General features: G+C 34.2%; 2 pseudogenes across 1 annotated transcript; one reads left to right on the forward strand and one right to left on the reverse strand.

Moving 5' to 3' along the window:
• Positions 1-1,102: 1,102 nt before the first annotated feature.
• LOC149879195 (uncharacterized) lies at positions 1,103-6,291 on the forward strand (annotated as a pseudogene). Its single transcript, XR_016446932.1, has 4 exons — positions 1,103-1,255; positions 2,189-2,246; positions 2,319-4,741; positions 5,054-6,291. The product of XR_016446932.1 is annotated as an uncharacterized LOC149879195 (transcript).
• Positions 6,292-9,595: 3,304 nt separating this feature from the next.
• Positions 9,596-11,143, reverse strand: LOC149879196 (uncharacterized; annotated as a pseudogene).
• Between the last annotated feature and the right edge of the window lie 12,024 nt (positions 11,144-23,167).

Consider the following 23,167-nt stretch of genomic DNA (forward strand, 5'->3'; position numbering starts at 1 on the left):
GAGCATATATGTTTTATTTTTAAGAACAGCTGCTAAATCAAGTGCAACTAGCATAATCAAAACATAAATTAAAAAACAAACAAAAATGGTAAAACATATTAACTCACTATTATGACGAGTAATTTCACCATCACACTCATTCCAATCTGATTGCTTGAAAATATCAGAATGTTTTGGTGATAAAGATAATGAAGGAGCTGGCTTTGGTATAATTTGAATTGGAGATGAACATTCTGAATTGGGTAAACAAGAAGATTTTTCTTCATGTTAAAATTTTTTGTGCACTGGAATAACTTTCTTGTTCCGAATAAAAAAAGATATATATATATATATATATATATATATATATATATATATATATATATATATATATATATATATATATATATCGCTAATACAAATGATTACTGTTCAATGAACTCTTCACTACAATCAGAGCAAACTTCGCTTGTGTCGTTTTCATCAGCTTGTATAATATGAATTCTAAATATTTTATAAATTATTTAAAGAAATTAATAAATTATTTGAGTAAAAAGGAAAGTGTACATAGACACTGCTGCATATATGAACATATAGTAATACATACATATATATATATATATATATATATATATATATATATATATATATAAAGTATAAAAGATAGTGTATATAAACATAATATATATATATAAAACATATAATCTGTATATATAAAGATATGGTTGTATGGTATTGGAGGTTGATTAGTCTCAAAGGACAGCAATTACCAAAAAGAAGCAGTCTGTTAGGTTGGCAGGTTGTTTGTCTATAACTTGGAATGACTTTCATAGGCTTGTTTCATCAGTTTAAATGTGAAATGACATGATTAGAATCTAAATACAAATAACTTGAAAAATAACTTATATCACAATATATCTTCATTTTTTAATCATATGTATAAGTCATTCAAAATAAAAGTTTATATAATTATAAAAAAAAGTTACCAGCAGTAGCCAAAATTTGTGCGGCATAAGTACGCCAAATTAACTCTGCCTCTAAACATCGAATTTTACGTAGGGGGGAAATACTCCCGACGTAAACATTAGCCCGTAAATTGACCTGCATAGTTTGTCGCATGTTTTAGTCGTGAAAATTTGTCGTGAATAGTAAAGTTTTTGAATTCCTGGTGTTGTTAAAGTAAATAAACTTATTGTGAAAGTAAACAAAGAAATGTTTAACAAACTTAGTGATAAATTATCATTTGTTAATGCTGCAGAAATAAATCCTTATGAAGGTAGGGTTTTTAGTTTTTTGAGTTGTTATGTAATATCGATAGTGGGAGTAAGTCCCATAAAAAAGTAAATCTCCTCTTATAAGCTTTAAAACTCATATAAAAAAATCCTTAAATTAAGGATTTTTTTATATGAGAGTAATTATCCCCTTTTCAAAACTAAATTATTAAAAAGAACAATTTTAATGATAAAATGAACTTTTTTGGTGGTGTTTTGTGGAAGAGTAATTCTCCCCTTTTTAAAGTTTTTGTTAAAAGTGTAAGTTTTACTTTTGTAAAGTTTTTTTTGAAACAATAAATCTCATATTTTAAGGATTTTTTTCATATGAGAGTAATTCTCCCCTTTTCAAAATTAAATAGTTAAAAAGAACAATTGCATTGATAAAATGAACCTTTTTGGTGGTGTTCTGTGGTAAGAGTAATTCTCCCCTTTTTAAAGTTTTTGTTTTAAGAGTAAGTTTTACTTTTATCAGGTTATTTTAAAACAATAAATCTTCTCTTCTAAGGATTTTTTTATATGAGAGTAATTCTCCCCTTTTCAAAATTAAATTCTTAAAGAGAATTATTTTATTAATAAAATTAACCTATTTGGCGGTGTGGAAGAGTAATTCTCCCCTTTTGTAAAGTTTTTGTTGTAAGAGTAATATTTACTTTTGTCAAGTTTTATTTGAAAGAGTAAATATCCTCTCTTAATGATTTTTTTCATATGAGAGTAATTCTCCCCTTTTTAAAGTTTCTGTTATAAGAGTAAGTTTTTCTTCTGTCAAGTTTTTTTTAAACAATAAATCTCCTCTTTCAAGGATTTTTTTCATATGAGAGTAAATCGCCCCTTTTCAAAATTAAATAGTTAAAAGAACCATTTTGTTGATAATATGAACTTTTTAGTGGTTGTCTATGGTGAATTAAAAACAAAAATGACATTATTTTTTTTTTCAGCATCGTCATCAATTGATCCATTGAATAGTTTAACAGAAATTCAGTTAAAAAAACCCGGGTAAAATACTTAATTGATGTCAATAAGTAACTAAAGTATATAAAGACTTAATTAAAAAATTGTTGTTTTTAGTTTTATCTGTTCTGCTTGTATGATGTCATTTACAAGAAAAGATAATATGAAAAGACATGCTTTACAGGTACATAAAACCGTTTTTAGAGATGATCAATCCAAAGATAAAAGAACTCCATGTCACTATTAAGACTGCGGCCAAGTATTTTTTCAAAAATTCAAACTTATTAAACATATAGAGGAATGTCATGAAGGTATATTTTCCAAAGAATCCTACAATTTTTTTATCAGAATCTGAATTCTTAGCATGGAAGGAAAAGGAGGAACTTAATAGTTGTTTTTTTCAGTAAACAAACTGGTAGTTTTTTCACTGGAAAAAATATAAAAAAAGATGTAAAAACAAGTTACTTTATTTATCAAAATGATGGTCATTCTAAATCGCATCGCTCTGTTAGTGAACCAGCAAGAAAAACTAATAAAAGGTACTACAGAGGGAGTGTTAAATCAGGTGCCTTCTGCCCTGCCAGAATGATTGTCACAGTAAACAAAAATGGTGTCACAAATGTGCAGTATATCAAAACTCATAACCACAGTGTTAGTATTACAAATACCATGTACCAACCTATCCCAGGTAATATTAAAAAAAATATTTCTGCTAAATTATCATTAGGTGTACCTGTAAATACGGTTTATCGTGATCTTAGGGAAAGTTTTGGAGACAGACAAAATAGAAATGATGAAGATGCTGTTTTAACTAAATCACATCTTCTTACAAAAAAGAATATTTCTGATATCAACAGAGCAGTAAAAAAGGGATGTCGGCTTCACCCTGATGATAGCATTTCAACTTTTTTACTTGTTCAAAAGTTGAAGTCTGAAGATTTTAATAGCATTCTGGTTTATAAGCCACAAGGACAGCAAACTGTTATTGGCCCAAAAGTATATGACGACATTGACCTTAATAAGGATTCCTTTGTGGTTGGTATACAAACAAAGCATCAACTATCAATGTTTAAAAAGCATTCATCACAAATTGTTTGTATTGATGCTACACACTGCACCAATCAGTATGCATTTCCTCTTGTGACTTTACTAGTTCGAGATGATTTTAAAAGGGGTTATTTAGTAGCTTTTCTTATTTCTAACCATGCAGATGAACAAATTATAACACCATTCTTAGAGGAAATAAAAAGAAGATGCAATCATTCTGTAAAAGTTAATGCTGTTATGACAGATGATAATTTGTCAGGCTGGAATTCTTTTAATAATGTTTTTGGAGATGTGCGCCACTTGCTATGCAAATGGCATGTAAAATGTGCATGGCGCAATAAACTTCCTTTAGTCGGTCCATCTAATTTACAAGAAGAAATTTATAGGATCTTAGAGACAATCATTGACGAAAAAAACCCTGATGTTTTTTTATCAACTATAAATGGTTTTGTAAAGGCATATGAACATAAATGTCCTAACTTCATTAGTTACTTTGTTACACACTATGCTCCTCGACATATAAAATGGGTTTCTTGTTATCGCAACTTTCAACATGCTGACACTGATACTAATATGTCATGAGTCATTTCATAACAAATTGAAAACAGTTTATATGGAAAGACGACCTAATAAAAGGTTAGACGATTTAATCAATTTACTTTTAACAATCGAGGAAGATAGTTTTTGGCGCCACAAGAGACACCATTTATCTTGGAGCAATATCTCTCCCAAAAAAGTACAAAAAAAGACATGAAAAATGAATGCTGATTTCAGATAAATGTATTATTAAATGTTCATTAAGTCAGTACACAGCTAAGAGTCAATCAAAAGATGTAACATACAATGTTGACATTCTAACCGACACTTGTAAGGAAAGTTTGTGTTTAAAATCATGTCTAAATCCTGCCTGTAATGGTTTGTGTCAGCATTTATATAGGTGTAATTGTAATGACATGGTAATCCTTTGCAAGCATGTTCATAAGTTACGATCATTTCTTTTAAGAACTCAAGAAAAAAACTGCACAAAAGTATCTTTAGCTGTTAATACTGGTAATAATCAAGTGAAGCAAAAATCACAAACATTTATTAATGAGACTGAAAGGTTTCAAAAAAATATTGATGAAATATCTAAATTAATTTCTCATCCCATGATAATAAATTTGCAACTTCCTTCAATGAACAGACAACTGGAAGACATGATCAGTCAAGCTGAAGCCATAAAAAATATGAATTCAATTGAGATACCTATAAAGCCACACAATAACCTTTTACATTTTGAACCAAATAAGAAGTTGGATAATCAATGGCAGCCTAATAAATTTAAGAGAACAAGAAAAGAAAATAGGAAAAAGGAAACAAAACCATATCAATATCCTGCACAAAACCAAAAAGAAAAGATTGTCTCAGCAACATGTTGATCTAATTCATGATAAACAAAGTACAATAATATGCGATAAGATTGAAACTTGTGACTTCACCAAGACTCTCATTACGTAAGCTATTTAAATACATTTTCAAATACTTGCTACTATTCAATTTTTCTACGAATATCTTAGCTTTTAAATAAATTTCCTTATTCAAGTTAATTTGATGTAATGGATGATATTTTAGACAGTAAATAAAACAAACTATATTTCCTTCAGTATATTTGTATATATGTGTGTTTGTTTATATATATATATATATATATATATATATATATATATATATATATATATATATATATATATATATATATATATATATATATATATATATATATATATATATATTTATTTATTTTTTTAATTTATTGATATATTTAGACATGGCTCTCACCAAATATCTTTTATTTCCCTTTTGACATTAGAAAACAATATACCATCTGACATTTCCTTTAATTTAAAAAAAAGCACTCCAGGTTTTCAAAAAGGCTGGCTTCAAGATGAAGTCATAGGAAGTTTTTTATATTGCTTAGAAAAAAGGTACCCTTCAATGAAATATTTGGGTCCAACTGAAGCATTAGCTTTAAGCTGTTCAAAAAGTTTACGGTTTTTATGGAGAGATGTTGATACTAAAGTTATAGAACAAGTCCTTATTCCTTTTAATCCAACTAATTCTCATTGGATTTTAATACATCTAAAAGTTATTACAAAAGAAGTAACTGTACTTGATCCACTCCATTGTAATATTATGCCAAATAATTCATCACACAAAAATCCATTGCTGTTGCTAAAGACCTTTTTCGACTAAAATTTAACATTTTAAACCCAACCGTCATTTCAGCCCCAAGTCATTGTTTACATAAGGATAGTTACAACTGCGGTGTTTACATATGCTATTATGCATTACAACTTTGTGAAGGTATCATTATTTTTACACAATGTGTATTCTGCATACAGAGTGCATCTTGTGTAATATATATATGTTAGTATTTTTTTAGTTGTCGATTTTATAACTAACTTTTTATTATGTTGCTTATATTTAATTAACTGCATATATAAATTCATTTATGCATTGTTAACTATAAATTTAATTCTGTAATTGTTCAATAAATTATAATTGTTAATTATAGTTTGCATAACTTATAATTTGTCTGCGACTATTTAAAAATCCATCATTACACGACTTTTTTATTTTCTATTTTATTTAACTTTCTTTAAAATTGTGTTTTCAGAAAAAAATATCAATGATCCATTTAATGAAGTACAATATCGTAAATATATATACGATACTTTATGCGGTAGGTGTTTAAAGAACCTTGAAAGTGGTTTTGAACGTTTGTACAATATTTGCAGGGCAAGTGTTTATTTTATTTTAACATAATAATAAGCTGAAATTTTTATTCTAATATTGTTTTAGGGAATAACCTGTTCCTTTACTATTTTGTTCGTCCACTTTGAATTAAATGCGATTTGGTTGGCGAAAAATAAATATATACCGTTGTTACATTTTAGGTCCTATCCTTATAAACACATGTTTCCTTGTTTCTTTGAGTTGTTTACAGTTATATCTAAATTATAGCTGTCTATGAAATTTGAGAAATTGATGGAGTAATAGATATTGTAGTAGTGATTACAAGGATGACCTTTAATATTTTGTTATCACAGATTTGCAAGAACACATCCTCTAAAAAGAACGATTGGGTGCAATGCACAAAATGTCCACAATGGTATCATTGCGAGTGTGCCCACATTTCAATCAAAGATGCGGATGTCAGTGATACTTTCCAATGTCAATGATACAACCCTATCAAGTTTAAAAAACAGCTATTTTCATAGCCACAAATCGTTTTAAAAACATTAAGTGACATGAAAAATCTAGTTCCATTCTATTCTAATTACAGGGCCGTACTGAGGGCGTGAATTAATTATAATTAAGAAAAAAATAAAGGAAATTTTAAGGAAAATCTTTTTTTTTTAATCTTACCTTGTGCTCAAGTTCTTCTTAAGCAAAATTCGTTGTCTTTATTAGAAAACATTTTTAATTACCACAACAGCCATTTTGAAGCTTGAGCGCAAGCAAATTTTTTTTTTTTTACAGAGTTATAATAGAAAACATTTTGTACGACCTTGAGTGCAGATTTGTGTTGCTTGAAATAGCTCTAATACAACAACGATAACCAAAATTGCGCCTCCTTACATAAACTCTAATTAATAAAAGCTCATTTGGTGAACAAAAGAGCGCTCTTTTGTTCTGTAAATGAGATAAATTGCGCCCCCTTCTCTTTAAATAAAAATTATCTGAGAGTTAAAGACACTAACATTTAATTTTTTTAAGAGGAAGGGAGCACAGTTTTTCTTGCTTTCCCGAAGCGCTAAGTTGGCTCGGTACGAAGCTGTCTAATTCTAGTTATTTTTTAAGTTTTAAATCAGGCATTAACTTAACAAATTTAATAAAATATCATATCATTTTTAAATAGCCTGTTTAATAGGCCTAATTTGTTTCAGTTTTTAAACAACGTGATTTGTTAAATATTTGAGGAGAGTGGTCTAAAATATCCCCCTTTTCAAAAAATGATATAATCAACTAGCCTCGCACAAATAAACTTAAAAACAATTTTTAAGGATATTCAATTTATGCTCTACAATTTGTTATCTGAAAATTAAAGGTGCATATATGCCTTACATTAAGAAGCAACCGATAAAAAAAGAGATGCCAGGGGCACATTTCACCCTAGTGTTAGCCTAAAATGGGTTCCTTATTTAATTCCTGTATAAAACCCGAGTTTTAATCAAGAACTGACAGTTACTTTTATTTTAGTAATAAATAATCATCTGTTCCTTAACCATATTATAAATTTGACACTCGAAGTAAACTCAATTGAGACAGAATGTGCTCAAATCTCTTCTGTAACTGAGTGATAGAAACTACTACAGCATAACAATATGTGTACAGGTGGGATGAGAGATTATCTAAGATATATGATATATCCGGTTGGATATTATAGTGATATATCCAGCCAGATATATAATGTACAATTATTCGGCATTTTGACCAGATTATCCGGTCGGATATCATATCCGGTACTCCTCTAGTTGTTACCTTTTTATAATATCTGATCAACATTTTGTTACAGACAATATTTTCAATATTGCTTATAAAAGAATAGATTTAAAAAAATTTTAACAGTGAGGGTGGAACAGGGCTTTTTTTCTTTCCGGGGATAGTTTTCTTATGGTTAGCTGAACAACATACTAATGTTAAATTTTAACAATATTTGGCTAAGCATAAGATTAGATGAGATGGGGGCCTATCTCCCTAATATCCGCCCCTTCTAACAAACAAATAAACAAAACTTTTGCCTAAAGAAAAAATAATCTCTTAAAAAAAGATTCTACAAAAAAATAGAGAAAAAAAGTTTTTTTGCATTTTTTTTAATTCTAAAAAATCTCCTCAATAAAATATCCAATATAAAATGTGGATATTTTTTATAATTAAAAAACTATTATGGTTTAGGCTATATTTTGAAAAATATTTTAAATAAATGAATATTTTAAATAAATTAATATATCATAGAATAAATTACGCATATTGTTTACAAAAAATAACTTATGTAAAATTATGACAGATTTATGCGCAATGCGGGACGCGGATACGGGTTTTTTATAATTCAATAGGAGTATTTCTCCCCTACACTCGATTCCTAAACATCGACTTTTTGCCTTTGATACATTTTCTGGATTTTTTAGAGGAGGCCAGTAAAACTCGACTAAATGATGCTTATTAATTCGCATAGGAATATCACTCAGTAAGGTACCAGCAGCAATTCAGTTTAATGGAAGAAAATCTGATTCATTTCTCTCATCAAATGAAACAATTGCATTAGACATTTTAATACGACGACATAATACATGACAATACGATGACATAAATTTTATAAAACGGTTGTGATGTACCTGGTACCCGATTCAGACCAGGGGATCCGGTAATTCTGCAGTACCCAGCAGGTATCTTAAAAGAAATTTTTAGTAACATTTACCTTAAATGCTATAACTATAAGCTTAAGTGGTACGTTCAATTGTGTCAAAATATTATTAACAGGATTGCTATTAACTTTAACATCAGCCAATAAACTTTTTGATATAAGTCTAAGAGTGTTATGAAGTCAATAACCATTTTTTTGTGTGATTTAATTTTAATTTTAAGCCTCAAGATAATTTTGGCGTTAACGACGTAAGACGGCAAGTTATTCCAAACATTTACAACCTATTAACTATTATTTAATAGTAAGAAACTTGATATATTAAGTACACTTACTTAACACAAATTAATCAGCATTATTTTGTGAAAATAATTAAAAGCTAGAGATTTTCAAGATTTTATACAACCATTTTAATTTGGACTAGGTGCCAGGTACCCGGACTCGGACCCGGTTGTTTCCTCCGAATACCCGGAATCGGGGACTCAGCATAAACTGGGTTTGGCACATCTCTATAAATCAGTTAAGTTTAGAGAGTAGTACAGTATGTAATAAACAGGAATGTAATAAATAAGTATGTAATTATTATTAGGGTAAAACTCTAGTAATTATTATTTGAGTAATTACGACTCAAATAACTTTTACCACAGTATTTACCCTTATACATGCATTTATATTAAAGTATGTTATACAAGAAATGTAATAAATTAAAAATATGTAATAAAAAAAAGGTACACTAGAATACAATAAGAATAAATAAAAAAAAACAAGTAAAAAAATATCATAAAATTTAAATAAAGTTAATACAGATGCATATGATGCATAGTTACAAATCCATTTTTAAATGGAAACTTTACATATTTACAATCTAAATCTACAATCGAGAATATTTTATTAAAACAGGATACCTTCTCTACAAAAAAAGTTGAAAGTAAGTCAGAGTTCATTAGATTTGTAAAAAATTGTTGTAAAAGTTTATATTTTTAAAAAATAATAAAGGCTTCATTGCATTCGCCATTTGGAACTTGTTAAAAATTCCTTATAACACCAGCTTTACCGTTTACATTAAAACAATCATTAATCGAAGCAAAAAACTTTTATACTGTTTAAATTGCAAACAATGACGATATGATATAGAAACTAGACCTTCAGTGTGAAGTTTTTCAAAAACGCTTATTTTTTTTTTACAAACTTGATTAGTGGGATTCAAATGTCCTTCAAAAATATTTCTCACAATTTGAAAACACAAAAGTGAGGTCGCCGCACAAGCTTTTTTAATCTTCCAGGATAACTTTCATATGGAAAAGAAGAGACTGGATCCAGAGCACCGTAACGATTAACATCATCTGGCAAATGAATTAAAGGGTGATTATTATAAACGCAATGATTTTACCATACAATTTACAAAATGGAGCAACAAAATATGTTAGCAGCTTTTTAACATAATCAGAATAATTTTCACAAAGCGATGGACTTAATGAATACGTACAGCAACAGATTAATCCAAGAAGTTTAAATAAACATCATTTGGCAATGTACCTTTGAAAACTTTGGTCAGTTCTAAGTGGAGCTGATAAATTAGGAAGAGTAATTTTTCCAAACGATTGATCTTTTTCTAATCATCGCTCACAGCTATGATATGCAGTATGAGATTTAATACACTTTAAAAATGCTCTTGCAAGGGCATCACATATTTATGCATCTAGTTTTACGATAAATTTGAGACCTTTATTATCCTCAAATGGTGACTTTTCTAGATATTTCATTTCTGCAACAAAGTCTTTCAAATAATCAGTTACTGGATTAGGTTAGCTATTAATGCAAAATATGGCAATTGGGAAAACATAATCTGAAACTTCCTTAAACCTACCAAGATTTGGCCAAATACATGATTTAGAACTTTTAAAAATTGTTATGCCATCAATGTTAATATGCAACTTAAGTTCCTTTAACTCTGGATTATTAGGAAGCATTATTAAAAACTTTGATATCCAATATTTAATGCCAAAATAAAAGTATTCACCTCCTGCAACATTTTTTAGATCAATTTATCTTTGAGTATGATGGAGACTCAAGGCATTTTTTGGTACGCTTGAAACAAGTGGTTTCAAAATCTACAGTAAATGTGTAGTTGCATTTTGTAAAATATTAAAAGAAACTGCCCAATTTGCTAAGTTTTCATTGAAACGAGTTAAATTGGAGTCATTACTTTCAGAAAAAAAAGTTAAATCACAATCACCACAATCTTCATCAATTGTATTTGATACACAAGCACAACATTCATTTTTGTCTAAACAACAGCTATTTACTGTGTTTATTGCACTTGCATGGATCTGAGTCTTTACATTCATGCTTTTATTAAATGTTGCAAATTCATAGATAAAATTGTTTTGATGATTTGTTGTCGTTGTAATAATTTTATGTGTGTTATAAACACTTTCTGGATCATTGCAGCTATATTCTTGATCATTTTAGCTTGAGTCATTTTGATAACATTTAACCTAAACTTGGTTTTCGAATTTATGTTGATCTTCTGATAGTTTAGATACAGCAGTGTTTATTTTTCTACGCTTAGTGCGATAATAATATGAAGAAGGCAATAAACAATCCATTATATGACGTTATATTCTAAATTTATATTTTATTTCAAAATATTTTAAAAATGTATTAAATAAATAATTATATTTAAACAAAATGTGATAATTTTTGTTATTATTACAGAGAAATAAAGTAAAACGTTAAAACACCTAATAATTTTTGTCATTACTTAATATTATTTACAAATAATTCACAATATAAAAAATTTAAACATTTTTTCATATAAAACCTTATATTATAACTTATAATATCAGTTACAGTATTTGTAATATAATTAATATATTATCATTTATACAGCTATTCACGGAAGTTTAAACGATTGCAGAGTTTTTATCAAGTATGTTTGGTTTTTGTTTAATAAAGAAAAACTGTAAAATCATATCGACTTAATTTTTTTTATTTATTAAAGAAAAAGTAATTAGCTTTAAAATGAATATGAACATGTTATAAAATTTTTAATATTTAGTTAGAAAAAAGCTATTACAAAAATTCTTATCGGAAAAATAAGAAGCGCAAAAGTTTAAACGAATTGCAACATTCGAACAAAAAATGAAAAAAAAAAGCGAAATTAATATTTGAAGTGTCCTCCTTTGTTTTTATAGCAAAGATAAACTCGTTTATGCATTGATTCAACTAATTTCATGCACATCACGCAAGGTACCTTAAGCCAGTACTCATTTAAAAGTTGCTTTAAGTGCTGAGTTGATTGAATTTCATGGTATGTAAGTTGATTGTCGATCCAAGACCAAATATTTTCGATTGGGTTGAGATCTGGTGATCTAGGGCACCAGGGCATCACATTGAACTTTTTTTTCAAAAAATATTCTTTGATTGAGTGTGCTGTAGGAGCTGAAGCTCCGTCTTGTTGAAAGATGAATTGCTTGCTTCTGCCATACAAATGTCTGACTGATGGAGCTAAACACGTTTCCAATGTGTTCTTGTTGGTGTATTGATTAATTCGGCCTTCATACAGCTCACAGAAGCCTATACCTTTGCGAGAAAAACATCCCCAGATGCCAACCGAACCTCCACCGCCTTGTCGATGATGTTGCAAAAACCTGTCTGAATATTTCTCAGTTGCAAATCTTTTGACATAGATTCTTCCCTTGCGGTTTACAACTTGAAAGTTAGCTTCATCACTCCAAATAACTTTTGCCCACTGTTATACAGACCAGTCCAGCCTTTCTTTGGACCACACTCGTCGTTTACGTTTATCCGTGATTGAAAGAATAGGTTTTTTAGCAGCTATGTACGTTCCAATACCTTTGTCCGACAATGTTCGTCTCACGAGCTCTCTGCTAACTTTTGGATTGTTTTTTTGTCTCATTGAAGATTTGTGCTAGCTTTTTGTAGCTGAGTCTGGGGTTTTCTCTGCTCATTCTGAATATACCATTTTTGTCACGGTTGCTTAGTTTGGATGGTCTCCAAGTACGCGGCATGTCGGAGACGTCCTTGGTAAGCTCCCAGGTTTTGATGGTTTTTCTAACGCAATATTCAGAAATGTTAAGTATTTTGCCTATTTGAACGTTTGTTTGATTTTTTGTCCGCGCCATACCAGTAACTTGCCATTTGATGTCACTAGAAACTGATTTTCGACCCATTTGCACGCAATTGAAATTAATTTGAAATTCACAATATTTTAAGTTGATTTTTAATGAATTAAAAGCTGCCTGATGATGTTGTGATGAATTTTTTGATTGAAAAACTACTCAATTATTTGCTAATTAATTGATAAATTCGGAATTATCAATTAAATAGCAAATAATTGATCCTAAATAAAATCGTTTAAACTTTTGTGAAACCTCTTAATTTGTATCACCTACCTTTTAATGAAATTTCTGAGTAAACGGTAATGAGTCAAAACCTACTTTTTTTTTTATTCTATTAACAAATAACCTATTTACCAAATTGGAAAAATATTTATTTTGATATCTATTTCCATTAGATTTTTATTCAAGAAAAACGGAAGATTAGATTTGAAAACTCTGCAATCGTTTAAACTTTCGTGAATAGCTGTATATTTACTCCAAATGCAAGTATACATTCAATCTAAATCAAGCCGCGTTACATTTTAAAAGAATTTTCCAGTTTTATTTCAATAAAACTTTTTATTAAAAACGATGCCAAACAACTGCTTTAATTAGAAAATACACGCTACCATTAAGCCACGCGTCCCATCTTCAAACCAGTCGTAAATTCTAAAAATCTACGAAATCCCATGCCAGTCTCAGTAAAAACCCAGATTTTATTTACGGTGTTATTTTTACACCGTATGGGACCAATCTGGCACCCAGAACAAATTCCAGCCGGAACCCAATCCCAGTAATCCTAGCTCAATCCCAGTCAATCCCAGCTTGGACCCAGTTGGGATGGTTAACTGGGAAGCTTCGTCGTGGACGGAAGAAGTGGTGTAGCAACGCGTTCATTTAATTGGCACGCTCAACTCGTTTCTGTCTATTCAGATCCCACATTGAATAGGAAAACTGTCAAGAGCTCTCGCTCTCTTTCCCTCACTCACGCAAAGGAGCAAAATAATCCACACTTTGACTTCAGATCAGGCTAGATTATTCACTGAATTTAAGCAAACTAATAACTTTTATTATAAATAACTTATATGACATAATACAAACTAACAAAGATAACCCTAGTAACGGTGAGTAAAGCTGGAAGAGCTCAAACACAAAATCTCCGTCCCTTGCAACGGCGAATCGGAGTCTAATGAAGTAGCTTCAAAGCGGACAATCAACACACAAGTTACTTTAAACGGCACATCGCAGAAGTGACAATCCTGTGTGAGGCGTTGAGAAACAACGACGATGCGCTCTCTATCAGTCTGGTTGTTTGGGAATGCAGCCCAAAATGGAAGGTAAATTCCTTCTAAAGCTGATTATTGGCACAAGACTGATAGCGAACAAGTACCATGAGGGAAAGATGAAAAGTACTTGAAAAAGAAAATTAGTATTAAGTGAAACCGTTAAAAAGTAAGCGCATGGAAATAGCAATGGGTTGTCGAGATTCAGATCGGCAGCCACAGGTTCGGTTGGGGTTATAACTCGATCAGCGATCAACGATCTCAGGTTCGATAGAGGCGCTTCGCAGCACGCGCTTCTTTTGATACTGGTCCATTTTGTCCCTCTCGCTTATCAAACAGAGACACTGGTTTCAAAAACTGCTAAAGTTCGAACACCAGCAGTGCGTTCGAACACAGCCGAAGATTGCTTGACCAGAGGAGCGCAAACCTCATGTCGAGATTTTTAGGCAGTAGTAGATTTCACGCAACCCCTGTTGATACACAGACAAGTGTACCCTTAGAACGGTCTGAGTAAGTGCACATCTATTGGGATCCAAAAGATGTTGAACTATACTTTTTTGGGGCAAAGCCAAAGGAAACGCTGGTGGAGGCTCGTAGTGATTCTGATGTGAATTTGATGGTCAAATATGAGTGTAGGGACGAAAGACTAATCAAACCATCTTGTAGCTGGTTCCCTTAAGATTGGTGGAACTAGGAACAGTTTTATCAGGTTAAACGAATTAATAAAAGCCTAAGGGTTAAAACAATGCTAAGAAATTCTCAAACTTTACATTGGTAAGCAGAGTTAGAATTCCTAGTGGGCAAACTTTTGTAAGCAGATTTGGTGATACGGGACGAGCCGAACGCCGAGATAAGGCGCCTAAACCAACGCTTATCACACCTCCCTAAAATTATTGGTTAATAAAGACAGTGGGACGGTGGCTATGGAAGTCAGAAACCACATATACTCGGCCGTCAAGGCAAATGGCGAAGCCTTGACAGCTAGAAGAGCATGGACGCAGCCTTTGGCGTGAGTCTGGGTTTCAAATGCAGTTGTTGGGGGCAGCAGCAAATAATCAATTGAGAACTTTGAAGATTGAAAGAGAGAAAGGTTAACCGAACCCTAACTGAACTTGGAGACGTCGGCAGGTGCCCTGGAAAGAGTTTTGTTTTCTTGTTAACGACCTGACACCATGAATTCTGATTTCCAGGAAATATGGTTTGTTAACCGGTTAAGCACCGCACTTCTTGTAGTGTGCGCACTTCTTGTTGTGAAATCTTCCATTAATTTCATTTCGTTATAACACTTTCGTTATAATACTTTAAAACAATAATGCAAAGGCTGATGGAAACCAGGTCTGTTTATTGCACAATGTAACGGTAATTAGCAACTTTGACTTCGAATTAGAGCACTTTCCGTTGATTAACAGGTCTATGTTTTTATATTTTTCTGAATCAGCATAAAGTTTTCTATCAGAATCAATTATATATATATATAAAAAAAAAAAAAGCGGGGGGGGGGGGGGGGGGGGGAAGAAACTGCAATTGCGCCGGATTAACTTGTATTATCAAAATAAAGTCAATAGTTTAAAAAACAAAAATGTGGGTGGGGTGAGAGAAAGTCGAGTAGGACCTGGTTTTGTTCGTTTTTTTTTTTGTATTATTGATTAAAATTTTGTTTACTTTACTTAAAACTAAAATCCATTTTTTGCAGCATATGCATTTCCAGAATTTTAAAATTTCCTTTCGTACTTTGGTTTTTGTTTTTCATTTTTTCTTATTAAAGTTTTCATATAAATCAGGAAAATAATTAAGCCCGAAAAATACCGGAAGAAGCCTAAACAATAACATATAATAAAAGAGTGAGTAAAAAAAAGCCTTTTAATAAAAGCCCGAATAAAAGTAATGAAAAAATAGCCAGAAAACAAGATCGAAATCTGAAAGCACATAAAAAAGGCACCCAATTATTTACGTAGTTAGTAGATTTTTGTCTACTGTTAGCTGTAGTGATACTTAATGATAGGTCCTACGTGACCTGAAATCTATATATAGAAAATAAGCTCATGAATATAAGATATGATATGAGGGTTCTCATTAAGTCAGTTATCATGGTAACATGGTAAAGTTGAGGGCATCGTAAGCCCGGAGGAGGATAAGGGCTACGCTCTTCTAAAAGGCATCCTGTTAGCAGAGCAATAACTTATCGTCATGACGTAGAATCTAATTTGGTCAATTGTTAATGAGAAAATAACCATCTGTCTTGAATCTATTCTTAGTATTGTGTTGCTTGTTTAAAAATTTGTATCACAACTCTTGTGTTGGCCAGATAGGTAATTATGTGAATGAATTATCAAGTCTTTAAGTGAAGTTTGTAGCTCTCAGACTTTTCCTGAAGCTTTCTTAAAGAAGACCCATGTGTATTAGGGCGGGACAAATTTTTGTTTTTAAGAAGCATCATATTGTAGGGTAAGAGGGGGGGGGGGGGGTTCCTATGTAAGTACATAGTATGTAAAGCAATTTTGAGGTCTTTGCTAGTCTCAATAGGTGTCGCATACAAAGTCGTATTTTATACCATTTTTGAAAAAATAGGAATATAAGCGATTTTTAATTTAATTATATTTACCTCTCATTGCAATGATTAAGATATACTTGAATACTTTTACATTTTATTAGAAGAAGGGATATATGTCAGTAAATTAGGGATACAAGCTTAAAAATACTTGCTGTTAATATACTACTATATTTTAACAGATAATTACTAAATAGAACTTTATGAAAAGAAAATTAAGATTAAAATGTGTCACTAGGCTACAAAAAATCTGTTTACAAAAAAACTGTTTGCATCTTTATATAAATATCTTATTTCGACTTCACCTTCTAATCAAATTTATGCATTTTTTCCCTGGATTCTCCAACAGATGTATTTAAAGTTTTTGTTTAGTGTCTTTGTTCTTATTTTATAAAGGATTTGTATTAAAGATGTGGAGAAATTCTGCGAAATCTATTGCGTCTTAATTGATATAATTATCATATGTATCTATGAAGCAATATTGAAAATAACTTGAAAGTCTTGGTGCTGGTTTATAATTTCAAACATTAAGATACTATTATCAAATCAACAATTTTACAACGACGACCCGACACCAACAACACTCGATGGGTTATCTCTGTAATATAGTAAAAGGGCTGGGAACTAATAATGGACTGGGAATCAACTTGATAATAAATGCCTTTTATGTATTTTTTAGACAATACATATATGTTATTATATTTACAATTCAACTCATCATAAGTAAAAAAGGAATATATTTATTGGATATATAACATTTAATAACCATTAATCTCTCTATAATTCGAAAAGTTTATGCAATTTTTATGCAATTTTGACAAAGGATGGGAAAAAATCAGTTACAGAGATGGACGCTATATAAATCTAAAACTCTGAAGCATAAATGATTTAAGTCATTTGATAATAATTGTTAGAGAGAATGCAAAGCTTTACAACAAAATAGTTGCTTGAATTTGAATTAGAAATACAAACGCCTTATTGTTACATTAGCAAATATTTTTTCAATATAAAGGTAAATTCCGTAGTATATCTACTGGTGAATTTACTTTTTATTAGAATGTAATGTAATATATTTGAGACAATAAAATTGAAAAATTTTATCTGGAAGTGCGATTGTTTAATAAAAATTTTCGTATTTATAACACGTTAAAATGTTCTTCAGGAAAATTAAGAACTTTTATCAAAGTACACTTTATAATCTTAGGACACTTTTTTGAATCCAACTCTGTGCACATTGAGAACGATTTCGTTCTTTGTGCATGTAAACACAACGCATTCAGTGCCACTCTTTTCTTTATCTTCTGTTCATTTCTATCAAACTCGTACATTGAAAAAATTTGCTCTTTGATTTCTCAACATTTACCATATAAACAACCGCCGTAAACAAGAACGTAAAGAAACTTCGTGGGCAAAGTTATTCTCTAAGATTCTTATGAATTTAAGGGTGTAAGAATTGCAAAAAGGTAACATCCATTGTAGACCTACTCTATGCCATAATACTCTGATTTTCTGAGCCTGCCCTGCATCCGCTACTCAGACCACCCCGTCCTCCGACATAGTCATCTTTTCAGAGGCTCCTAGGTAATGAATGACGAATGCCTTCAAAATGTCCGGGATACCCAGACCCGCCCTTAAAAGCATCCAGTCACTACTGCACCATGTGGGTAGATGTAAGATATCGTTGACCCGATTCCTCACATATCGTGTCCACCGCCGAAGCTCACAAATGCAGAAACCCGACATTCTAAGTGCGTAATTCATTCTAGAATAAATTAGGTCCTTCAGGGTATTCATCCTCTACTCGGGCTTGAGCCTGCATCGTGCTAACCTTGTTTGGCAAGTCTTCCATACTTCTCTCGGAAGCACCAGTCTACCAGTCGGACCAATTGCTACACCCATACATTTACCTAGCTGATTAAATGACGTAGATGGGATTTCAACGTCCGTGTTGTTCACTTACCACCATCTATGTGGTCTTGAGGATCTCCATTGAACGCTTTCCTTTATCCTTTACGGGGAAGTACTCGCAGCTATTGAAACCTTCCTGGGTTTACAAAGAGTCCCTTCTCTCCAAAGAATTTCCAACACACTCTTAGCAAACCGTTCATCTCCACCGCGTCCTTATCCTATTGCAAAAAGTCATCAGCGAAAGCGAGAAAGGAGACGACGTGTACATTCAGTTCTAAACCGCAGCCAGTTGCCTCCAGTCTCTCCCCCTGCACGTCAAAGATAAGGTAGAACAGGAGCGGCGAAATGGGGGCATCACTGCTTGACTCTAGAGTTAATATGTATATCCCCGATTTTTCGTTTCCCTCACAGATATATTCGTTACAGCTCCCGCGTAAATGCTTTGAACTACTCCTATTTCACCGGGCGGAACACCTTTTCGGCACAACGCCTTTTCTCTCGGTTCGTGCAAGACCGTATCAAAGGCCTTTCCATTATCAATAAATACAACATGAAGCTATGATCTGCATTTTCTGTAAGACTAAAAAATGTACTAAATGGTTTTAATATTCTCGAAGCACCCATCCCCAGGGATGAATGCTTTCCGTCTTACAGGGTGACACAGATTCTTTCTGATCCGTCTTTCCCAGATTTTGGCGTAATGCCTGTTGAGCATATTTCCGATCGTCACAGGTCTGTAGAAAGACGCTAGATAACGATCGGCACTCTTATATAAGAGTATTGTTCAACATCATCTATTTACTTCAATGGGGATTCCGTGTAAGTACCACTTGTTAAAGATGTTACACAATAACAGTGGGCTCACCTTTTGCACGTCCCGTAGTAACAAGCCGTCTGGACCTACTGCCGAGTCTTTTTTGCTCGCCTTAACTGCATCCTTTACCTCACTAGTCGTGATGCGGCCATACGCTCCCAGGCTAAACAACTCGTCTATCGGTCGTCTCGTAGTAGTATTAAGCCGAGATATTATCTCTAGCTTGTCAACATACAACTGCTGTACTTCCTCCAATTCGTACAATAGCTTCCTCAGGTGTACTCAATAACGTCCCGTTGAGCACATTGTCAACAGTCTCTTTTCTTTCTCTATAGCTTCTTTGAAGTAGCTATGCTCTCTCCGTATGCGAAGGATTCTGTTGATTTTGGCGCCCTCAGGAGGTCCGCAAAATTGCACATTTTTCGGTTGTCTATACCTTCTCGCGGTACTCGATCGCTTGAATACCGCCTTTTTTTGCTACTTCCAAGCTGGTTTCCTCCCTGCAATATGCCAGGATTGACCTCCCGTATTCGCTTGTGTGGTCGACTTGACGCAGTGATGCGAGCCACAGGCTCCACTCCTGGTGGTGCCCAACCGTCAATTCCTTTACCTTTCAGCTGCGGAGATTCGTCTTCCGAAAGTGACTCGCGCAGGACGTTTCTCTACCTCATCATGGATCAACGGTGAGAAAGTTGGCCAATCAAAATGGACCAAGGTCCACCGTCGAAAGTAGAGTAATTGACATTGTTTAAAATGAGACTCACCAGCGGTCCAGACGCGCCGTGACTGGCCGTTAAATTCGTTTCCCAAATGTTTAAGCCCAGCTCTTAATGTAACCCTTCACCGAACATTGCATGGTGTTAATCATCTTGCCACGAATACCGCCGCGAGTATCGGAAAGACAGTTTCATTGGTCATCGCCCGTCCCCTTGACATGTAACCATCGGGCTACTATTGTAGCCGTCATCCTTGCAGCAAGTCGCTTTTCTGATACATGTATCGACTAACCCAAGCACTAGCTATGCAAGCTAAAGCCAATGTTTTCATCTCGAAAGATGTCCACGTATGACTCTCGCGCTGCATTAAGTTGCGATCATTTGTAGTGATCTTGCGATCTTAGCCAACTTCAGCTGCTTTAGCTTCTGGAGGGTCCTACTCGTGATCGTTCCGATCGCCCCTATAGCAATTCCGATGACTTCAACCCTCTCAACGCCGTCGGACGAACCCTCGATTTCTCGAGTCCAAGTCAAGTCGCGCTTGAGTGGCTCGTATTTAGCAACTTTCTCATCCTAGCGCGAGCCGAAGTAATCCGCCGACCGCTCGTATGGACACGTCATGTCGATGACAGTTATTACACTGTCATCTTTTACATCGATGTTGGGTTTGTAGTGCCTGCCATTAGCGAAGCACGCTCTCTCGCGCCAAACCCGCCTGCTTGGCCCGCCGCTGAGTTTAAGCTCTTTGGCGAGTTTACTGCAAAGCAGATTGTGACGCCAGGAGAACGCATCCCCGCTTGTATGACATCCAGCCAAGATGTAACAATCCGTTACTGCTGTAATTCCGCACCTCCGACATTTTTTGAGAGCTTCATTAGGCATGCCTCGGGACTGGTTGATCTTTGTGGGTATGGAACCGGACATGGCCTTCCAAATCAGAATCTTGTTGCCTGACTTCAAGTTTGTATCCATCATTAAGGTTCGGCTGACTGAGTTCGAGGCCGCGATAGTCTTTAGAGCCGAGCTATTGGTAGTTTTACCAAGGTTATCAGCCTTTCTGACTTCACAGCATTCCCTCGCAGCCGACAGGTCTATCTCCTGTAGACCTGCTGTATTCCACAAGACTCCGTTCTTCCGTTCCAGCCCTGCACCCACCACGCGGACCACCCCGTCCTCTGACAGTGCCATCTTTTCAGAGGCTCTCAAACGTTGAATGACGATGCCCTTCGAGAAGACCGAGATACCCAGACCCGCCCTTAGATGCATCCAGTCACTACTGCACCATGTGGGAAGATGTAAAATGTCTTTGACCCAATTCCTCACAAGTCGTGTCCGCCGCTGAAGCTCGCAAATGCCGGAATCCGACATTCGAAGTACGTAATTCTTCCTAGAACAAACTACGTCCCTTAGGGTCTTCACTTTTTGCTCGGGTTTGAGTCTGCATCTTGCTAACCTGGTTAGCCAAGACTTCCATTCCTCAGTCGGAAGCACTTCTCTACTAGTTGGGTCAATCACTACATATTTACCTAGATATTTACCTAGCTGATCATATGACATAGATGGGATTTCAACATCCGTGTTGTTCACTTTCCACCATCTATGCGGTCTTGTTAGGACCTGCATTGACCGCTTTCCTTTACCCTTTACGGGAAGTACTCGCAGCGATTGGCATTTTTCTGGATTTACAGAGAGCCCCTTCTCTCCAAAGAATGTACCACACACTCTCAACAAAGCGTTCATCTCCACCGCGTCCTTCGCCAACAACACAAAGTCATCAGCGAAGGCGAGGGAGGAGACGACGTGTCTGTTAAGTTCTAATCCGCAGCTAGATGCCTCCAATCTCTCCGCCAACTCGTCCAACACAAGGTTGAACAAGAGGGGTGACAGGGGACAACCCTGCTTGACTCCAGAATTAATATGTATATCTCTGGTCTTTGTTTTCCCCACAGATATAGTCATGACAGCTCCCGCATATAAGCTTTGAACTACTTTTATTACACCAGGCGGAACACCTTTTCGGCACAACGCTTTTTCTATCGACTCGTGCAGGACCGTGTCAAAGGCCTTTGCGAGATCGATAAATACGACGTTGTGCTCTAATCTGCGCTTCCTGTAAGACTAGAGAATGTATTGGATGGTTTTTACATTCTCGAAGCATCTGTCAACAGGGACAAATGCTTTCTGTCTCACATGATGACGCAGATTCTTTCTAATCCACCTTTCCCAGATTTTGGCGTAAAGTCTATTTAGCATACTGCCGATCGTCACAGGTCGGTAGTTGGATGCTAGATGTCGATCGCCACTCTTAAATAAGAGTATTGTGCGACATCTATTCTCTTCTACGGGGATTCCGTGTAAGTACCATTTGTTAAAGATGTCACACAATAAGAGTGGACTCACCTTTATCACGTCCCGTAGTAGCAAGCCGTCCGGACCCGCTTCCGAGTCTTTTTTGCTTGCTCTAAGTGCATCCTTTACTTCGCTGATCTTGATGCAACCGTATGATTCCTGACTAAACACCTCGTCTGTTGGTCTTTTCGGAGTAGTATCTAGCCAAGGTATAACCTCTAACTTGTCAACGTACATCTGTTGTACTTCCTCCAACTCAGGGATAATAACTTCCTCAGGTGTACTCGTGAACGTCCCTTTGAGCACCTTGTCAACAGTTTCCTTCTTTCTTTCTCTATAGCTTCTTTGTAGGAAGCTATACTCTCTATGTATTCAAAGGTTTCTGTTGATTTTGGCGCCCTCGGGGGGCCCACGGGTTTGCACCTTCCTCGGTTGTCTATAACTTCTGGCAGTACTCGATCGCTTGAACACCGCCTTTTTAGCTACTTCCCAGGTGGTTTCCTCCCCGCAATACGCAAAGATTAACCTCCCGGTTTCGCTTGTGTGGTCGGCTTGACGCAGTGAAGCGAGATAAATCTCCGCATCCTGTCTTCCCAAGTCCGCTCCCACCTCAATATCAGCCGGTAAAACCGGCGCGTCGACGAAATTTTCGTCAGTCGAGATGTTAATTTCGACCTCCTCGTCAATTTCCACGTCGATCAGGATGTTACCGATCGCAATTGAAACAGAGGCCGTTAATCCAGAGTCACTATGCTCTTGGCTGACATCCTCAC

This window comes from Hydra viridissima, unplaced genomic scaffold (assembly GCF_058129835.1).
Source record: "Hydra viridissima isolate aposymbiotic clone 2 unplaced genomic scaffold, HvirCarnegie_v1 scaffold_14, whole genome shotgun sequence".
Taxonomy (NCBI): domain Eukaryota; kingdom Metazoa; phylum Cnidaria; class Hydrozoa; order Anthoathecata; family Hydridae; genus Hydra; species Hydra viridissima.